Source organism: Mustela putorius, unplaced genomic scaffold (assembly GCF_011764305.1).
Source record: "Mustela putorius furo isolate JIRA1106 unplaced genomic scaffold, ASM1176430v1.1 tig00000831_pilon_pilon_pilon, whole genome shotgun sequence".
Taxonomy (NCBI): Eukaryota; Metazoa; Chordata; class Mammalia; order Carnivora; family Mustelidae; genus Mustela; species Mustela putorius.
This window is the reverse complement of record NW_025421490.1, coordinates 1,758,470-1,775,536: the sequence shown is the minus strand read 5'-3', so window position 1 is coordinate 1,775,536 and position 17,067 is coordinate 1,758,470. Positions and strand designations below refer to the sequence as shown.

Sequence of the window (17,067 nt, the reverse complement as noted above, 5' to 3'; positions counted from 1 at the left end):
TCACGGAAACATTTCCCTGGCCTGTCTTGTCTATCCATCTTTGTTCCTTTTGTCACATCCATTCCTGAACCCAGGACAAGCTGTCACGTGCTCTCATGGCTTCACAGAATTTCTCCTGTTGGGGTCCTTCCTGGTAGCCACCATGCTGCCGAACCCATTGTTAATTTCCTAAATCTCAACGCTCTTAACGGATCAGTAGCACCTGACAGGTCCTCCCTCTTGAGGCATTTTCTTCCTGGGATCTCTTACTTCCCCCTGGCAGCTTCTCCTCCTCAGTCTCCTTCCCTGGAACACCCTTTCCTTCCTCACCTCTCAGTGTCAGGACTCTGCAGGGCTCAGGCCTCAGCCCTTCTCTCATTACCATCAACACTCATGCCGTGGGTGATCTTCTCCAGTTCCATGGTTTAAAAACATTTTTAGCTTCGTGCACAATTCTCAGAAGAAGTTAGGTCTTTCTGCAAACTACCCTCAAGTCTCAGTGGGCTAGAACAACAAAGATTTCTCTTTCATTGTCAATTTCCATCCTGAGTCAGCAGAGGCGTCTGTCACTCAGGGACCCAGGCTGACACACGTGTGCACAACCCCCTAGGCGGGGAAAGAGGCCATTGTGACTCACACTCATAAGGCTTAACGCTTCTGCCTGAAGTGACGTAATCATTACTGTTCCCGAGTCATTGGCCATTTCGAGTCACGTGGCTCTGCCAAAGGGTAAGGAGACAGAAAGTACAGTCCCGCAATGGGCCTCGGGATATTGGTGAACGGCTCTCATGGTTGCACCTGTGACAGTTTGCTCTCAACATCTCTGCTAAACTCCAGACTGGTGGATCAAAGTGCTTACTTGACATCTTTTGGATGTATAGGAGATAATTCAGACTTCATATATCTAAACCAAAATCCCTGGCTTTTCGCTTGCCCTCACCTCATACTGCCAAATTTGTCACTGCCTCTGACTGACGTCTTGATAGTAACAACCCCATTCTACCTGCTACTCAGGCCAAAACCTTGGAGTCCTCTCTGACTACTTTCTGTTTTCCAGATCCACACTTTATCTGTAAATTCTGTTGGCACAAGAGAGTCAAGATAAGACAGTTTCAAAAGGATTGCTCTTCTACAGAAAGAAGGATACAGGATATACATAGGGAGGCAACAAGGGAATCCCATTCATACAAGAGATGATGGTAATTCATGCTAGAATGGCTATAATAATGGGCAGGAAGAAGTCCTATTCTGTATATATTTTAATTAAAGTGCCAACACTTTAATTCTGTAGAAGAGCAATCCTTTTGAAACTGTCTTATCTTGACTCTCTTGTGCTCAGAACCTGTCAGTGGCTCCCTAGCTCATTGCAGTAATATCTGAAGTCATTATGGTCGATACATTCTGCTTCCTGCCACCTCCTTGACCTCATCTCCTGTCCCCACTCTAGCTGTTCTTCCTTGAACACACCAAGCACACACTTGCCTCAGGGCCTTTGCACATGTACTTTTCTGTGCACAAATGACCTTCCCTCAAATGTCTACATGGCTTGCTCCCTTATATTCTCTTATTCCCTGTTTAAATATAATCTTATCAGAGAAACTGATAAAATGCTACTACCTGCTTTCCACCTATATCATTCTCAATCTCCCTTTTCCCTTTATACTTTGTTATTACTTTTTTATCTCCTAGAAAAGTATAGTCATTAAACTCTTTACTTGTGGTCCCCCTTGCTCCCAGAATGTAAGCTTCATGAGCACCAAATCTGAGTCCTATGTCCCCAATGCCTAAAACAATGCCTAACACCTATTAAACACTCAACAAGTATTTGTCAGATGGATAATTAAGAAAAACAACTAAAATATCTAACCTTTATTGAGTGCTTACTCCTTGCCTTGCTTTATGCTTTACATTATTGTACTTGATGAAGCATCATCTCCACTTACAGAGAAGATAGACACTTAGCAGGCTATAACTTGCTTAAGGTCATTCAGTTGGCAGAATGTGGAGAGACTGGTCTCAGCCCCTCATCAGTCTGCCTCCAAGTCCATGATCCTAACCATCAGAGGCTAATGATCTTGTCCTGGTGTGATTTTGGCAAATCCCCTAGTGAGCAATCTGTTAATGCACTCTTAAATTAGAACCCAAAAGTAAGGAAGGATTAATAATTAAATCTCACCAAAAAAAAAAAAAAAAAGAACTAGACAGACCTAGAAGATTATGAGCTTTAAATGGAATAAAAAATAGATTTCGGAATTCTATTGATTCTCAGTCTTCCATTTTGTATGTAAACCCACCCAGATAATGTTTTCATACTTAATGACCTAACATAAAGCCTAAAGCTCCAAAATAACTCAGGGACCTTGCCCGGTCTTAACAACAAACAAGCAAAACTCTGGTCTGATATCTTCCTCCCTCCCTCCCTTCTTAAGGAGGTATAATTGACAAATTGGTCAAGGGTGTTTCTGACCAGACTTTGACCCTAACAAATTAGGCTGGCAGAAAGGAGAGCTGAATGTTGAATGCATCTTCTAAAATTGCTTCTGATCTAAGCTACCTGGTGATGTAACTGGAAAGTTCGGAGAGTGCTGTGCCAGTCTGAGCATATTCTGTTTCCCTGGAACGAGGGCATCACTGGCTCTGTCTTCTACCAACAGCAACATTTCTTATTCATAGGGTTCTTTCTCCACAGGGCCATGAATTATTGATAGAGCTCATGGTTAGGCAAGACCCCTGTCACCCTAGACAAACATGACACCGTTCCTCATCTCAGTTCGGCCGGCACAGATGTCCCCTTGCAGCAACCCATGTGCATGCTTATCCAAGGCAATGTGAGGACGGCTGTAGTTCAAGCTACATGTCAAAATAAAAGAGTCTTTTCTTTGACTAAATGAAAAAGAGAAAGGAGAGGGGAGGGACACAGGCAATTGTCATTGCCCTAAACACACATCATTACCAAATGTCTCTTAAGTTGACCCGGAAGCTCTCTCCGGACTCAAAATCTTAATTGTAACCCATCTGCACTGAAATACCTTCCCTTCGAGTTCTTAGATCTTTCTTTTCTTAGTTTTGGCATTTTTGTTACATGTAAAAATGCACCGAAACATGCAAAGTGCATGCAAAATAAAGTTGGTTACCAAAGGATTTGTTCATTCAATTATTTTCCTATCTTCTTTTCATAGGTATTTTCAGAGCTGCTCTGTGAAGAGCACAGTAAGGAGGGTCTTGAACTACAGTCAGTGTTATTATAACGGGAAGGACGGCATCCTGGCCAAACTCTTTACAGATGAGGAAACAAGACCATGAAGTCGAGCAGCTTGCCCAAGCCCATCCTGGTGGCTCAGAGAGCACGGACTGAACAGTTGCAGCTTCTAGCCTCCCAGTCCTGGGTCCTTTTCACTGGACAGCCTGCTGGCTTCCTCTGGACGTGGGTTCCTGCCCTCTACCATTCTGCTCTTTAGACCTAGCTCTTTTTCCTCTGTCCTATATCCCTATATCCTAACATGAGGCAGACTGATTACCAAGTTCAGGAAAAGTGGTCTCCTCAAAAGCTGGGTGATAAATTACACGTGATAATTATTTAACATGTTCTATTGACATCTACAGTTTTTAAAAGATTTTATTTATTTGTTTGATAGAGAGAGAGAGAGCACACAAGCAGAGGAAGTGGCAAGGTAGAGGGAGAGGGAGAAGCAGGCTCTCTGCAGAGCAGAAGGAGCCCAATGTGGGACTCAATCCCAGGACCCCAGCATTGTGACTTGAGCCAAATTGAGTCACTTAACCAACTGAGCCACCCAGATACCCAACAACAACATTTTTATTTTATTACCAAAACTAAATCAGTGATATGTCAGAAGAAAACTCTTACACCTTTCTCATATCCCTGGGGGTATAAGGTACCACTTACAACACACCAATGCCTCCATTTCAAAAAATAAGCAAATATAGCTATAGGAAGAGAACTTAGTGCGACGATGATGAATTTTACACACTGGATACTGGGATGAAAAAAGCATTAAAAATAAATGAATTCACATCACTTCTCGGCCTTTTGGCTAAGATCAAGTGTAGTATCTGTTCTTATCAGTTTAATATCTGATACGTCCTCTATCCGAGGACAATATATTAAATGGATTTTTGGAGCAGGGAGATGGAATAGGAGCTTGCTCCGTCCACTCCATGCATCGACGTGGTATTGCAGTACTTCCAGGAACGGTGCACCAAAACAAAACAAAAACGAATTCACACCGAAAATAAAATTTGTTAATGGGGCAGTTTTAAATATGGAACCAACTGGGGCGTCTGGGTGGCTCAGTGGGTTAAGTCGCTGCCTTCGGCTCAGGTCATGATCTCAGGGTCCTGGGATCGAGTCCCACATTGGGCTCTCTACTCAGTCAGGAGCCTGCTTCCCTCTCTCTGTCTCTGCCTGCCTCTCCATCTACTTGTGATTTCTCTCTGTCAAATAAATAAATAAAATCTTTAAAAAAAAAAAAAGATGGAACCAACTAGTTTTGATTCCTCCCCCAAGTTCCCTGCCACTGAGTCTGGGTGGGACTTCCTGACTCACGGGGAATCCACAGGATGTGGTAGAAGCTTCAAGCCTAGCCCAAGAAAAGTCCTGTGGTCCCTACCTTGTTCACTGCCGTGCTGGGCTCTTGTGTAAGAAGCTCACCAGCCTTGAGACCACCATGCTGGAGGCCATCCTGCAAGGAACCCACCAGGCTACAGTGGTTGAGGCCACCAGGCCTCCCAGTTGGCTTGGCCATTCTAATCATGGCTGCTGACCGCAGGGCACAGAAGTGCTGTCATCACTGTGCCCTTTCTGAATTACTGACCCACAGGCAGTGAGTATAAACAGATTTCTTTTTTGTTTTTTGCTATTTTTTAATTTTATGCCACTAAGGTTTTTGGGGCAGGGAGGGATCCTAGCATACTGCAAAGGCCACTGAGGCATTTCAATAGCTCAATGCTTCTCTTTGTGCAAATTCATAATTCTTCACACCGTGGTGCACATTATTTTTATTCTGCCACCCTTAGAGAATACTTTGGCTCATTCTTCACTGCGCTTGCATGTTCCTACAGTCTTTTTATAGCGTTCATGCTGGGATTCGTGTCGGTATTAACTGACATCTCCTCTCTATAAACAGGTCCGAGGTATACGTAACTCGACATAAATGAAATCATGAAGATGATTAAACTGTTGCGAGTACCACTGCAAATCATTCCACTGGAATATTTATGAGAAAGATAATTGATCTATAAAACAGTGAAAAGTTTAATTTTAAGAAAGCTGTTCCCACCATTTTAGTTACTCCTACTTTATTCTATGAAGGATTTTAAAATGTATTCAGAGATTCACTAAAAATAATGTCAAGGGGATGTTAGCTGCTACATACTGGCTATTACCTACAAGCAAAACTGAAGAAACATAGTATATTTCACATGTCTTAACCATAATAAATGCCCAACAATGCCCAATTAAGTGTTGATTTTAGTGTTGACATCATTGGAGTAGAACGAGATAATGGAATTCAATTACAACCAAAAAAAAGAGTAAGAATGACTCTGAAAATGAAAAATAATTACAACTTTTCACTTTTCACTTTTAAATTGTAATTTGTAGCATCCACTGGCTGCTTGATTTGTCTGCCCAAGGGCTAGGAAGCACCGAACTGATTCAGTTAAATTATACATTTCTGGAACTGCAAGATCCCAATTCATCTTTCAGAGTTATAGAGTTCTATTCTAACACAAACTATTTCTATCAGAACACAAACTCTTATCTAATTAGTACTCTCTAGAAAGAGCTCGTTCCTTGTAACCCGGAGATGTGTGTGCACACGTGGGTATCAGTTCAACTGTTCTTTCTAGTGGACTCTCATAGATGCAGACTTCTACAGAATCCACTCAGACACAGCAATTTATTCTGAATGAGAAAGTGGTCAAAATGAGTAAACCCAACTTGGATAGACCCTGCCTCTTGATTTTCCCCTCGCCCAAGAACCTGGACTTAATTAAGTATATAAAGTATATATATATATATATATATATATATATATTAAAGTATATAAAGAACTTAGTTAAGTATATAAACCATTTACTTCAGAGCATGGTGGGCATGTGTTTTTGTATGATTAAGAGATTTGCTTTTCACATTGGTTGATATCATTCTTGGAACCATAATCTTCACAGCAAACTAGCAACACAAAGATATTTAACAAATTTGTCCAAATTTCCTGGGTTAATGGAGAAGAGAGCCATACTGGTTAACCTCAAAGGGAATTAGGGGACTACCCAAGACATTTGTACCTTTTGAGCTTGTTTTTGAGGAGAAATAAAGGAGTGTCAAGTGCCAAGCCAGACTCTCCTAGCTGTGCCTAGCAGCGTGGGCCCAGAAGTTGTCCCTCTCTGCTTTGCCAAGGTCCTGAAGCCCTTATCATACAGTTTTTTAAAAAAAATCTGCCAAAGGGGTGCCTGGGTGGCACTGTCAGTTATGTGTCCTGCTCTTGATTTCGGCTCAGGTCATGATCTCAGGGTGGTGGGATCAAGTCCCTCCTCAGGCTCCATGCTCTGCTTGAGTTTCTATCTCTCTGCTCCTCCTCCCCCTTCCATCCCAGGCGCGCTCACGCTCTCTCTCTCTCTCTTCCAAAATAAATAAATACATCTTTTTTAAAAATCCCCCAAACTAAGATTATACTAACTTTCTTAATCACCCAGAACCCATCATGTTAAGAAAAACCTGGTAGACCTACAGAACCACTAAAAAACTCTCTTACAGGAGTTACCCTGAGGAGACTCAAGCAAGAAGGCAGGGGAGTAGGAGAGACCTAAATATCGTGGGGTCCCAGGAGTTCAGCTAGATAGTTATCAAACCCTTCTGAACACCTACAAACTCAACAGGAGATCGGAGAGAAGAAGGGCATCAATTCTGGGAACAGAAAAGGAACCATTTTCTGGAAGGTAGGACGAGCAGAGAAGTGAGTCCAAGGGGACATACAGGAAAATAGACCGTGGGGGGAGGGTCGGCTCCTGGCAAGCAGCAGAGCACAAAATCCGAACTGTTAGAAGTCTGCTCTACTGGGAGACGTGGCTCCAGAGGCTAAGCAGGGGGTGGAGCCCTTGCCAGGACAGTGGGGTCTCAGGACCAGTGGGGTCACAGAAAAACCAGGAGTGCCTGAGGGCATCAGAGTGGGGGAGGCTGTAGCAGAGACAGAGCTGAGAAGGGGGCTCTCAGCTTGGGGTTTCCTTAAATCATGATCCAAGACACAGTTGGGCCACTGCTCTTGGAGCAGGGACCCACGTGGCACGTCCAGGGAGACTCACCTTCCTCCGGGAGGAGCGCATGCCAGGAATCAGCTGGGTTTGGAGACTCCAAAGGGCACCGAGCGCCGGAGACAGAAACACTTGCTCACAGGCTGGGTGAGCTCGGAGAGCTGCCGGAGACCAGGGAGAGGGGAGGGTTCACTGAGGAGTGGGGCCCCAAGCTCTCGGCTCCTCCAGCCAGAGACTGGGCGCCGCCATCTTCATTCCCCTCCTCCAGAGCTCTACGGAAAGCGTTCAGGGAACAAAAGCTCCAGAATGCGAACCTGAGCAGATTGCTTAGCCCGCTGGCAAGGGCGGTGCAATTTTGCCTCTGGCAAAGATATTTGAGAATCACAGGGGCAACAGGTCCCTCCCAAGAAGATCAGCAAGAACACCCAGCCAAGCCCAAGTTCACTGATCATGAGAACTGCAGAACTCAAGAGGTAGGACAATGCAACCCATAAATTTTAAGGCTTTTTCCTCATGGTTCTTTAGTTTTTCAAAGTTAATTTTTTTTTATTTTATTTTTTTCTTATTCTATTTTTTAAAAATTTTCATTTTTCCTATTTTAATGTTTTAAACTATTTTTTCTTATCAGTAGTTTTTAAAAAATCTTTTTAAATTTTCATTGTTATAGTCATACTCTCTCCCTTCATTGTATTTAACCTTATTTTTTGTATATGTATAGATTTTTCTTTCTTTGAAATTTTGGGATACAGTTTCTTTTAACAGATCAAAATATACCCTAAATCTAGCACATGGCTTTGTTCTAGTCTCCAGCCTGATCATATTCTTTCCTCTTTTTTCCCTTCTTTTTTCAATCAACTTTTCAATTCCTTTTTAGAATCTTTTAAAATTTTCATCTTTACACTCATATTTCATTTCTTCATTGTGTTTAAATATATATATTTTTTTCCTTTAAAATTTTGGGAGGCAGTTTCTTCTAACTGACCAAAATACACCTAAAATCAAGTGTGTGGCTCTGTTTTATCCATATATATATATTATATATATATGAATATATATATATAATATTATATTATATATATATATATTTTTTTTTTCCCCACCATCCCTTCTCCTCCCCCCCAGTTTCAGGTCTCTTCTGATTTGATTAGTGTATATTTTTCTGGGGACATTGCTACCCTTTTAGTATTTTGTTCTCTCATTCATCTATTCTTATCTGAATAAAATGACAAGGTGGAAAAACTCACTTCAAAAAAAAAAAAGAACAAGAGGCAGCACCAATGGCTAGAGACCTAATCAATATGACATTGGAATGAGGATTATCAAGGTGTTAGCTGGGCTCCAAAAACCCTGGAAGATAATAGAGAATCCCTTTGTGAAGAAGTAGAATCCCATTCTGGAGAAATAAAAGAACTAAAATCTAACCAAGTTGAAATAAAAAAGATATTAATGAGGTACAATTAAAAATGGAGGCTCTTACTGCTAGGATAAATGAGACAGAAGAGGGACTTGGTGATATAAAAGACCAAATGATGGAGAATAAAGAAGCTGAGCAAAAGAGAGACAAAAAACTACTGGACCATGAGGGGAGAATTTGAGAGATAAGTGATACCATAAGATGAAACAATAGTAGAATTATTGGGATCGCAGAAGAAACAGAAAGAGAAAGAGAGGGGCAGAAGGTATACTGGAGCAAATTATAGCGAGAATTTCCCTAATCTGGTGAAGGAAACAGCGTCAAAGTCCAGGAGGCACAGAAATCCCCCTTTAAATCAATAAAAATAGGTCCACACCCCATCATCTAATAGTAAAGCTTACAAGTCTCAGGGACAAAGAGAAAATCCTGAAAGCAGCTTAGGGTAAGAATCTGTAACATACAATGGCAGAAATATTAGATTGGCAGCAGACCTATCCACAGATACTGGAAGGTCAGAAAGAACTGGCATGATATATTCAGAGCACCAAATAAGAAAAATATACAGCCAAGAATACTATATCCAGCTAGGCTGTCATTGAAAATAGAAGGAGAGATAAAGAGCTTCCACGTCAAACAAAAACTAAAAGAATTTGCAAACACCAAACCAGCCCTATAGGAAATATTGAAAGCGGTCTTCTAAGCAAAGAAAGAGCCTAAAAGTGACAGACCAGAAAGGAACAGAGACAATATACAGTAAGGTCACCTTCTAGGCAATAAAATGGCACTAAATTCATATCTTTCAATAGTTACCCTTAATGTAAATGGGCTAAATGGCCCAATCAAAAGACAAAGGGTATCAGAATGGATTAAAAAAACAAAAACAAGACCCACCTATGTGCTGTCTACAAGAAACTCATTTTAGACCCAAAGTCATCTCCAGATTTAAAATGAGGGGGTGGAAAACAATTTACCATGCTAATGGACAGCAAAAGAAAGCTGTGGTGGCAATCCTTATATCAGATAAATTAGATTTTAAGCCAAAGACTATAATAAGAGATGAGGACGGGTACTATCTCATACTTAAAGGGTTAGTCAAACAGGAAAATCTAACAATTTTAAATGTCTATGCCCCTAACATGGTAGTAGTCAATTATATAAACCAATTAATAATAAAATCAAAGAAATACATAGACAATAATACAATAATAATAGAGGACTTTAGCAACCTCCTCATTGAAATGGACAGAACATTCAAGCAAAAAATTAACAAATAAATAAAGGCTTTAAATGACACACTGGACCAGATGGACATCACAGATATATTTAGAACATTCCATCCCAAGGCAACAGAACACACTTTCTTCTCTAGTGCACATGGTACATTCTCCAGAATGGATCACATCCTGGGTCATAAATCAGGTCTCAACTGGTACCAAAAGAATGAAATCATTCCCTGCAGATTTTCAGACCACAATGCTTTGAAACTAGAACCCAACCACAAGAAGAAAGTTGGGAAGAACTCAAATACATGGAGGCTAAAGAGCATCCTACTAAAGAATAAATGGGTCAACCAGGAAATTAAAGAAGAATTTTAAAAATTCATGGAAACAAATGAAAATGAAAACACAACTGTTCAAAATCTTTGGGACACAGCAAAGGCAGTCCTGAGAAGAAAGTATATAGCAATGCAAACCTTTCTCAAGAAACAAGAAAGTTCTCAAGTACCCAACCTAACCCTATACCTAAAGGAGCTGGAGAAAGAACAGGAAAGAAAGCCTAAACCCAGCTGGGGAAGAGAAATAATAAAGATCAGAGCAGAAATCAATGAAATAGAAATCAAAAGAACAGTAGAATAGATCAACGAAACTAGCTGGTTCTTTGAAAGAATTAATACGATTGATAAACCTCATTAGCAATCAGGGAAATTCAAATCAAAACCACATTGAGATACCACCTTAAACCACACAGAATGTCCAAAATGAACAAGACAGTAAACAACAAGTGTTGGAGAGGTTGTGGAGAAAGGGGAACCCTCTCACATTGTTGGTGGGAATGCAAGTTGGTGCAGCCAACTTTGGAAAATGGTGTGGAGGTTTCTTTAGAAATTAAAAATAGAGCTACCCTAGCCCCTGCAATTGCACTACTGGGTATTTATCCCAAAGATACAGATGGAGTGAAAAGAAGAGCCATCTGTACCCCAATATTCATAGCAGCAATGGCCACAGTCGCCCAACTGTGGAAAGAACCAAGATGCCCTTCAACAGATGAATGGATAAAAAAGATATGGTCCTTATATACAATGGAATATTATGCCTCCATCAGAAAGGATGAATACTCAAATTCTGTATCAACATGGATGGGACTGGTGGAGATTATGCTAAGTGAAATAAGTCAGGCAGAGAGAGTCAATTATCATATGGTTTCACTTACTTGTGGAGCATAAGGAATAACACAGAAGACAGTGGGAGGAGAGAAGGGAGTTGGGGAAAATCAAAGGGGGAGACGAACCATGAGAGACTATGAGCTCTGAGAAACAAACCGAGGGTTTTGGTGGGGAGAAGGTGGGGGGGTTGGGTGAGCCTGGTGGTGGGTATTAAGGAGGGCACATATTGCATGGAGCACTGGGTGTGAAGCATTAACAATGAATCTTGGAACACTGAAAAAATAAAATAACGTTTAAATATTAAAATATATATATATATTTTAATATATATATATATATATATATATATATACATATATATAGATGAACCCCTGGCCAGACTTACCCAAAAGAAAAGAGAAAGGACCCAAATTAATAAAATCATGGTTGAAAGAGGAGAGATCACAACCAACAGCAAAGAAACACAAACAATTATAAGAACATATTATGAGCAACTATACACCAGCGAATCTGACAATCTGGAAGAAATGGATGCATTCCTAGAGATGTATAAACTACCAAAACAGAACCAGGAAGAAATAGAAAACCTGAACAGACCCATAACCAGTAAGGAGATTGCAGCAGTCATCAGAAATATCCCAACAAACACAACCCAGGGCCAGACAGCTTCCCAGGGGAATTCTACCAAACATTAAAGAATTAAAGAATTCTACCAAAAATTCTACCAAACATATATTCCATTTATATAATTTAAAAACATTTAAATTTATTCTTTAAAGAAGAATTATTACCTATTCTCCTGAAACTGTTCCAAAAAATAGAAGTGGAAGAAAAACCTCCAAACTCATCTAATGAGGCCATCCCATCAAGGGATTACCTTGATCCCCAAACCAGACAGAGACCCCATCAAAAAGGAGAATTACAGACCAATGTCCTTGATGAACACGAATGCAAAAATTCTCACCAAAATACTAGCCAATAGGATCCAACAGTAAATTAAAAGGATTATTCACCACGACCAAGTGGGATTTATCCCAGGGCAGCAAGGTTGGTTCAACATCTGCAAATCAAATTAGTGTGATACAATACAGTAATAAAAGAAAGAACAAGAACCATATGATTCTCTCAATAGAGGCTGAAAAGCATTTAACAAAGTACAGCAACCTTTCTTGATCAAAACTCTTCACAGTGTAGGGATAGAGGGCACATACCTCAAGATCATCAAAGCCGTCTATGAAAAACCCACAGTGAATATCATTCTCAATGGAGAAAAACTGAGAGCTTTTCCCCTAAGGTCAGGAACATGGCAGGGATGTCCACTATCACCCCTATTCAACATAGTACTGAAAGTATAGCTTCAACAATCAGACAACAAAAAGAAATAAAAGGCATCCAAAATGGCAAAGAAGAAATCAAACTCTCACTCTTTGCAGATATGATACTTTATGTGGAAAACCCAAAAGACTCCATACAGGAATTCAGTAAAGTGTCAGGATATAAAATCAATGCACAGAAATCAGTTGTATTTCTATACACAAACAGAAAGATAGAAGAAAGAGAAATTAAGGAGTCGATCCCATTTATAATTGCACCCAAAACCGTAAGATACTTAGGGATAAACCTAACCAAAGAGGCAAAAAATCTGTACTCAGAAAACTTATAAAGTACTCATGAAAGAAATGTAGGAACACAAAGAAATGGATGTTCCATGCTCATGGACTGGAAGAACAAATATTGTGAAAATATCTATGCTACCTAGAGCATTCTACACATTTAATGCAATCCCTATCAAAATACCATCAATATTTTTCAAGGAAATGGAACAAATAATCCTAAAATTTATATGGAACCAGAAAAGACCCCAAACAGCCAGAGGAATGTTGAAAAAGAACACGAAAATTGAAAGCATCACAATTCCAGATTTTAAGCTCTATTACAAAGCTGTCATCATCAAGACAGTATGGTACTGGCACAAAAACAGACACATAGATCAATGGAATGGAATAGAGCCCAGAAATGTACCCTCACTTCTTTGGTGAACTAATCTTTCACAAAGCAGAAAAGAATGTCCAATGGAATAAAGACAGTCTCGTCAACAAATGGTGCTGGGAAAATTGGACAGCCATATGCAGAAGAATGAAACTGGATCATTTCCTCACACCACACCCCAAAATAGACTCAAAATGGATGAAAGGCCTAAATGTGAGATAGGAATCCACCAAAATCCTTGAGGAGAACACAGGCAGCAACCTCTTCGACCTCAGCCACAGCAACTTCTTTCTAGAAACATCGCCAAAGACAAGGGAAACAAGGGTGAAAATGAACTATTGGGACTTCATCAAAATAAAAAGCTTTTGCACAGTAGAGGAAACAGTCAACAAAACCAAAAGACAACTGACAAAATGGGAGAAGATATTTGCAAATGACATATCAGATAAAGGGCTAGTATCCAAAATCTATAGGGAACTTATCAAACTCAAAACCCAAAGAAAAAATAATCCAATCAAGAAATGGGCAGAAGACATGAACAGACATTTCTGCAATGAAGACATCCAAATGGCCAAGAGACACATGAAAAAGTGCTCAACGTTACTTGCCGTCAAGGAAATACAAAATCAAAACTACAGTGAGTTACCACCTCACACCAGTCAGAATGGCTAAAATTAACAAGTCAGGGAATGACAGATATTGGCAAGGATGCAGAGAAAGGGGAAACCCTCCTACGCTGTTGGTGGGAATGCAAGCTGGTGCAGCCACTCTGGAAAACAGTATGGAGGTTCCTCAAAAAGTTTAAAGAAGAGCTACCCTACGACCCAGCAATGGCACTACTGAGTATTTACCCTAAAGATACAAATGTAATGATCCCAATGGGGCACATGCACCCAGATATTTATATCAGCAATGTCCACAATAGCCAAATTATGGAAAGAACCTAGATGTCCATCAACAGATGAATGGATAAAGAAGATATGTCACACACACACACACACACACACAGAATACTATGCAGTCATCAAAACCCCCTGAAATCTTGCCATTTGCAATAACATGGACGGAACTAGAGGGTATTATGCTAAGTGAAATAAGTCAGTCAGAGAAAGACAGTTATCACATGATTTCTCTCCAATATGAGGAATCTGAGAGGCAGGGCGGGGGATCAGGGAGGGTAGGGAGGGAAAAAATGAAACAAGATGGGATCAGGAGGGGGACAAACCGCAAGAGACTTGTAATCTCAGGAGACAAACTGAGGGTTGCTGGGGGGCTGGAGTGGGGTGGGAGGAATGGGGTGGCTGGGTATTGGACATTGAGGAGGGTATGTGCTATGGTGAGTGCTATGAATTGCATAAGACTGATGATTCACAGACCTGTACTTCTGAAGCAAATAATACATTATATGTTTAAAAAAAAAAAAAAAAAAAAAAAAGACTTACCCAGAACAGAGACAATTACATTGATTATACAAGCTTGGAATCAACTAGAGGTGTTGGGAGTTGGCAAGTGAAACAAAATAGTTTCCAATATGAAATGAAATTTCTCTCCAGCTTGTAGCATTTACATTTCTGTACACAGTGGGGATGCCAGTTAACATTTTATCCAACTGAGAGGGTGTTACATAAACGTGGTGAGCCTGCAGCCACAGAGAATCTGCATTTCTAAGGGGGAGAAATATCCTGTTTGGGACAATTAAGGTTCCCAGTGGTTCTCTCTTGCTTTTCTTTGTGCAAGACTCTGGGGTGTCTGGCATCCTTTCAGAAATGTGCAGGTTGATTCACGGAGCACAGGTTGTATGAAAGCTGCGATTAAATGTTTTTTTTTCTGATAGATGGTGGGGCTAATTTTGAAAAATACATTGTTTTGACCGTTCTATCTCTTCCCCACATCAGCATGCTGGAATGTCTCGTTCTCAGAGAACCAGGGGACAACCCCTGTGCCCAAAGTGGCAGCTGGGAAAGATTTAAAAAAATAGAGACAGATAAAGGAAGCATGGGCTGAGAGGTAAGAAAGACACCTGGGAGGTTTAAGGGATCGTGGCCTCGAAGCAGCTGAAGGAGACAGCAGTCCAGAGAGAGACTGTTTGCGAGATAAGAGGCTTTGTGCAAGCCGAAGAAATATGCCAAAGATGATAAGGAATGCAGCTGTTACAAAAGCGTGAATTGTCCAGATTCTTGGTTCGCCCTGGATGGTAAAGATGGGTCCCCATGTGCGCTTTCGGGGACAAACCCAATGACTCCTTTGGCCAGCCAGCTTCCCCTCTCAAACTCTCTTCAAGTGAGGATGCGTGTGTTCCTCTCACTCAGCCATTTTCAAGATGCCCTGGCTCCTGTTTCTGGCACTATTTCTTCTTCAAGTTCTCTTTTTCTCCTTCATCTCTTCTCGGTTTTCATGGAGACAGCCAGGCTTTTAATGGCACATGTCTTGAACTATACCCATTTAATAATGACATTCTGCATTTAAATACAATGTGGTGGTTGTTAAAATTGGCAGTGTTCAAAGTTTATAATTAATTGACATCCCTTGACATAGACTCGTTCAGTTTTATAGTAGCTCATAATGATAAATCACCGTATAATATCCTTCCCATAAAAGCCCAAGTGGGTGGAGGTCAAGATGATAAATAATCAGTACAATCCTTAGCACTATGACTAAACAAATGTTGACCACAGAAGTTAAACTTAAAATAGAAGCATGGAGACATTTATGTTCTATGACTTGTATGAAGGATTTTAATCATGCGTATAATTTGCCTCAGAGGTCCTTAAATTTGGTTTTAGCCCCACAGTTTACTGAACCCAAGGCATATTTATAAAGCCTCCCTGAGAATTTCTGAGACAATTCCTTCAGACACAGGAGGTTGCAAAAATAGTCCAATGGTGGTGATTTCTGTGGCGTCATCCAGACTCAGGGCTCCTTTCCCAGTGCTATCACCTTCAGTTATGACTTTGGGCAAATTGTATTAGCCTCTTTGTCAAATGAAAATGGTAATGCCAAGCTACCGTGAGGTTGTGAGGAATTAAGACAATGCAGTGTCTGGTCAGGGGATGCCCAGCCAAAATGCAGACATTTACAGCAAAGGAGCGAATGACGGGAATAAAGGGAAGACTGTTCCATCTGACGTCGACTATTACCAGTCTTCCTTCTCAGATATGGAACTTCGAGATGGAATGCCTCTTTACAAAAGAAAGCAACGGCTACAGGGAAAGGATCAAACAAAAGATCCATGAGGTCAAGGCTTTGTACTGAGAATTCCCCTCTATGTCCTTGTGGGACTTCTGACTCTTAGGTTAGCTTTCCATTTGCCAGCCACACTCCCAACACATTCTGTTTCCATTGGGTGGTGGTTTATGCACCACCCCCATGGCCACTCATGGTCAATGACAGAGCATAGGGAGCACTTTGAAATATTATTGATGAAGTCAGCATAGGGTGGAAAATGGCACTTTTCTTTAATATGGTGCCCCGATGATAAGCAGGTACAGTAAGTACAGTGAGATGTCAGGCTAAAGGTCCAAAGGGTGGATTCAGCTGTGACTGGGAATGAATCAAGACGGGTTCAGGGCAATCCTGATGGCTTTTTCAGCTCCTCTGGAACCTGCTATCCCTGTTGTTTCCAATAATTCCTACTGGTGTGCAGGTATTTTCCTCTCCACTAATTCAGTGGTTGCTGGCACGTAGGTAACAGGGGATGGAGGACAGGGAAGTGGTGGGCGGCTCTGTCTCAGGAGCCCCAGGGTTAAGGCAAAGGGTTCGCTGGGAAGGGACGAGTCAGGAAGCAGCAGGGTGAGGTGGCGTGCACACAGGACGCAGTTTCGGCACCCCCCAATCCCCCCTTGAAACCCCGGTTGTGCACCATGTGGACATCGTGACCTTGGGCAGGCTGCTCCTTCTTGCCTTTGCACTCTTCTCTTCCTCTGAAAAATGGGTTTACTATCCCCTACCTCACATTGCTGCGAGGATTAAATACAAGTACGTGGTATGTGGCACGTGGTTAGTGCTGCAAGCCTGTTCCCACGCTTCCCCTTGC

At 41.1% G+C, this 17,067-nt stretch overlaps 1 non-coding gene across 1 annotated transcript; it reads left to right on the top strand.

Annotated features, from left to right (window-relative positions):
* The first annotated feature begins 4,011 nt into the window (after positions 1 to 4,011).
* Positions 4,012 to 4,202, top strand: LOC123393379. The gene has a single exon (XR_006608149.1). It is a non-coding gene; the product is annotated as a U2 spliceosomal RNA (small nuclear RNA).
* Positions 4,203 to 17,067: the final 12,865 nt, after the last annotated feature.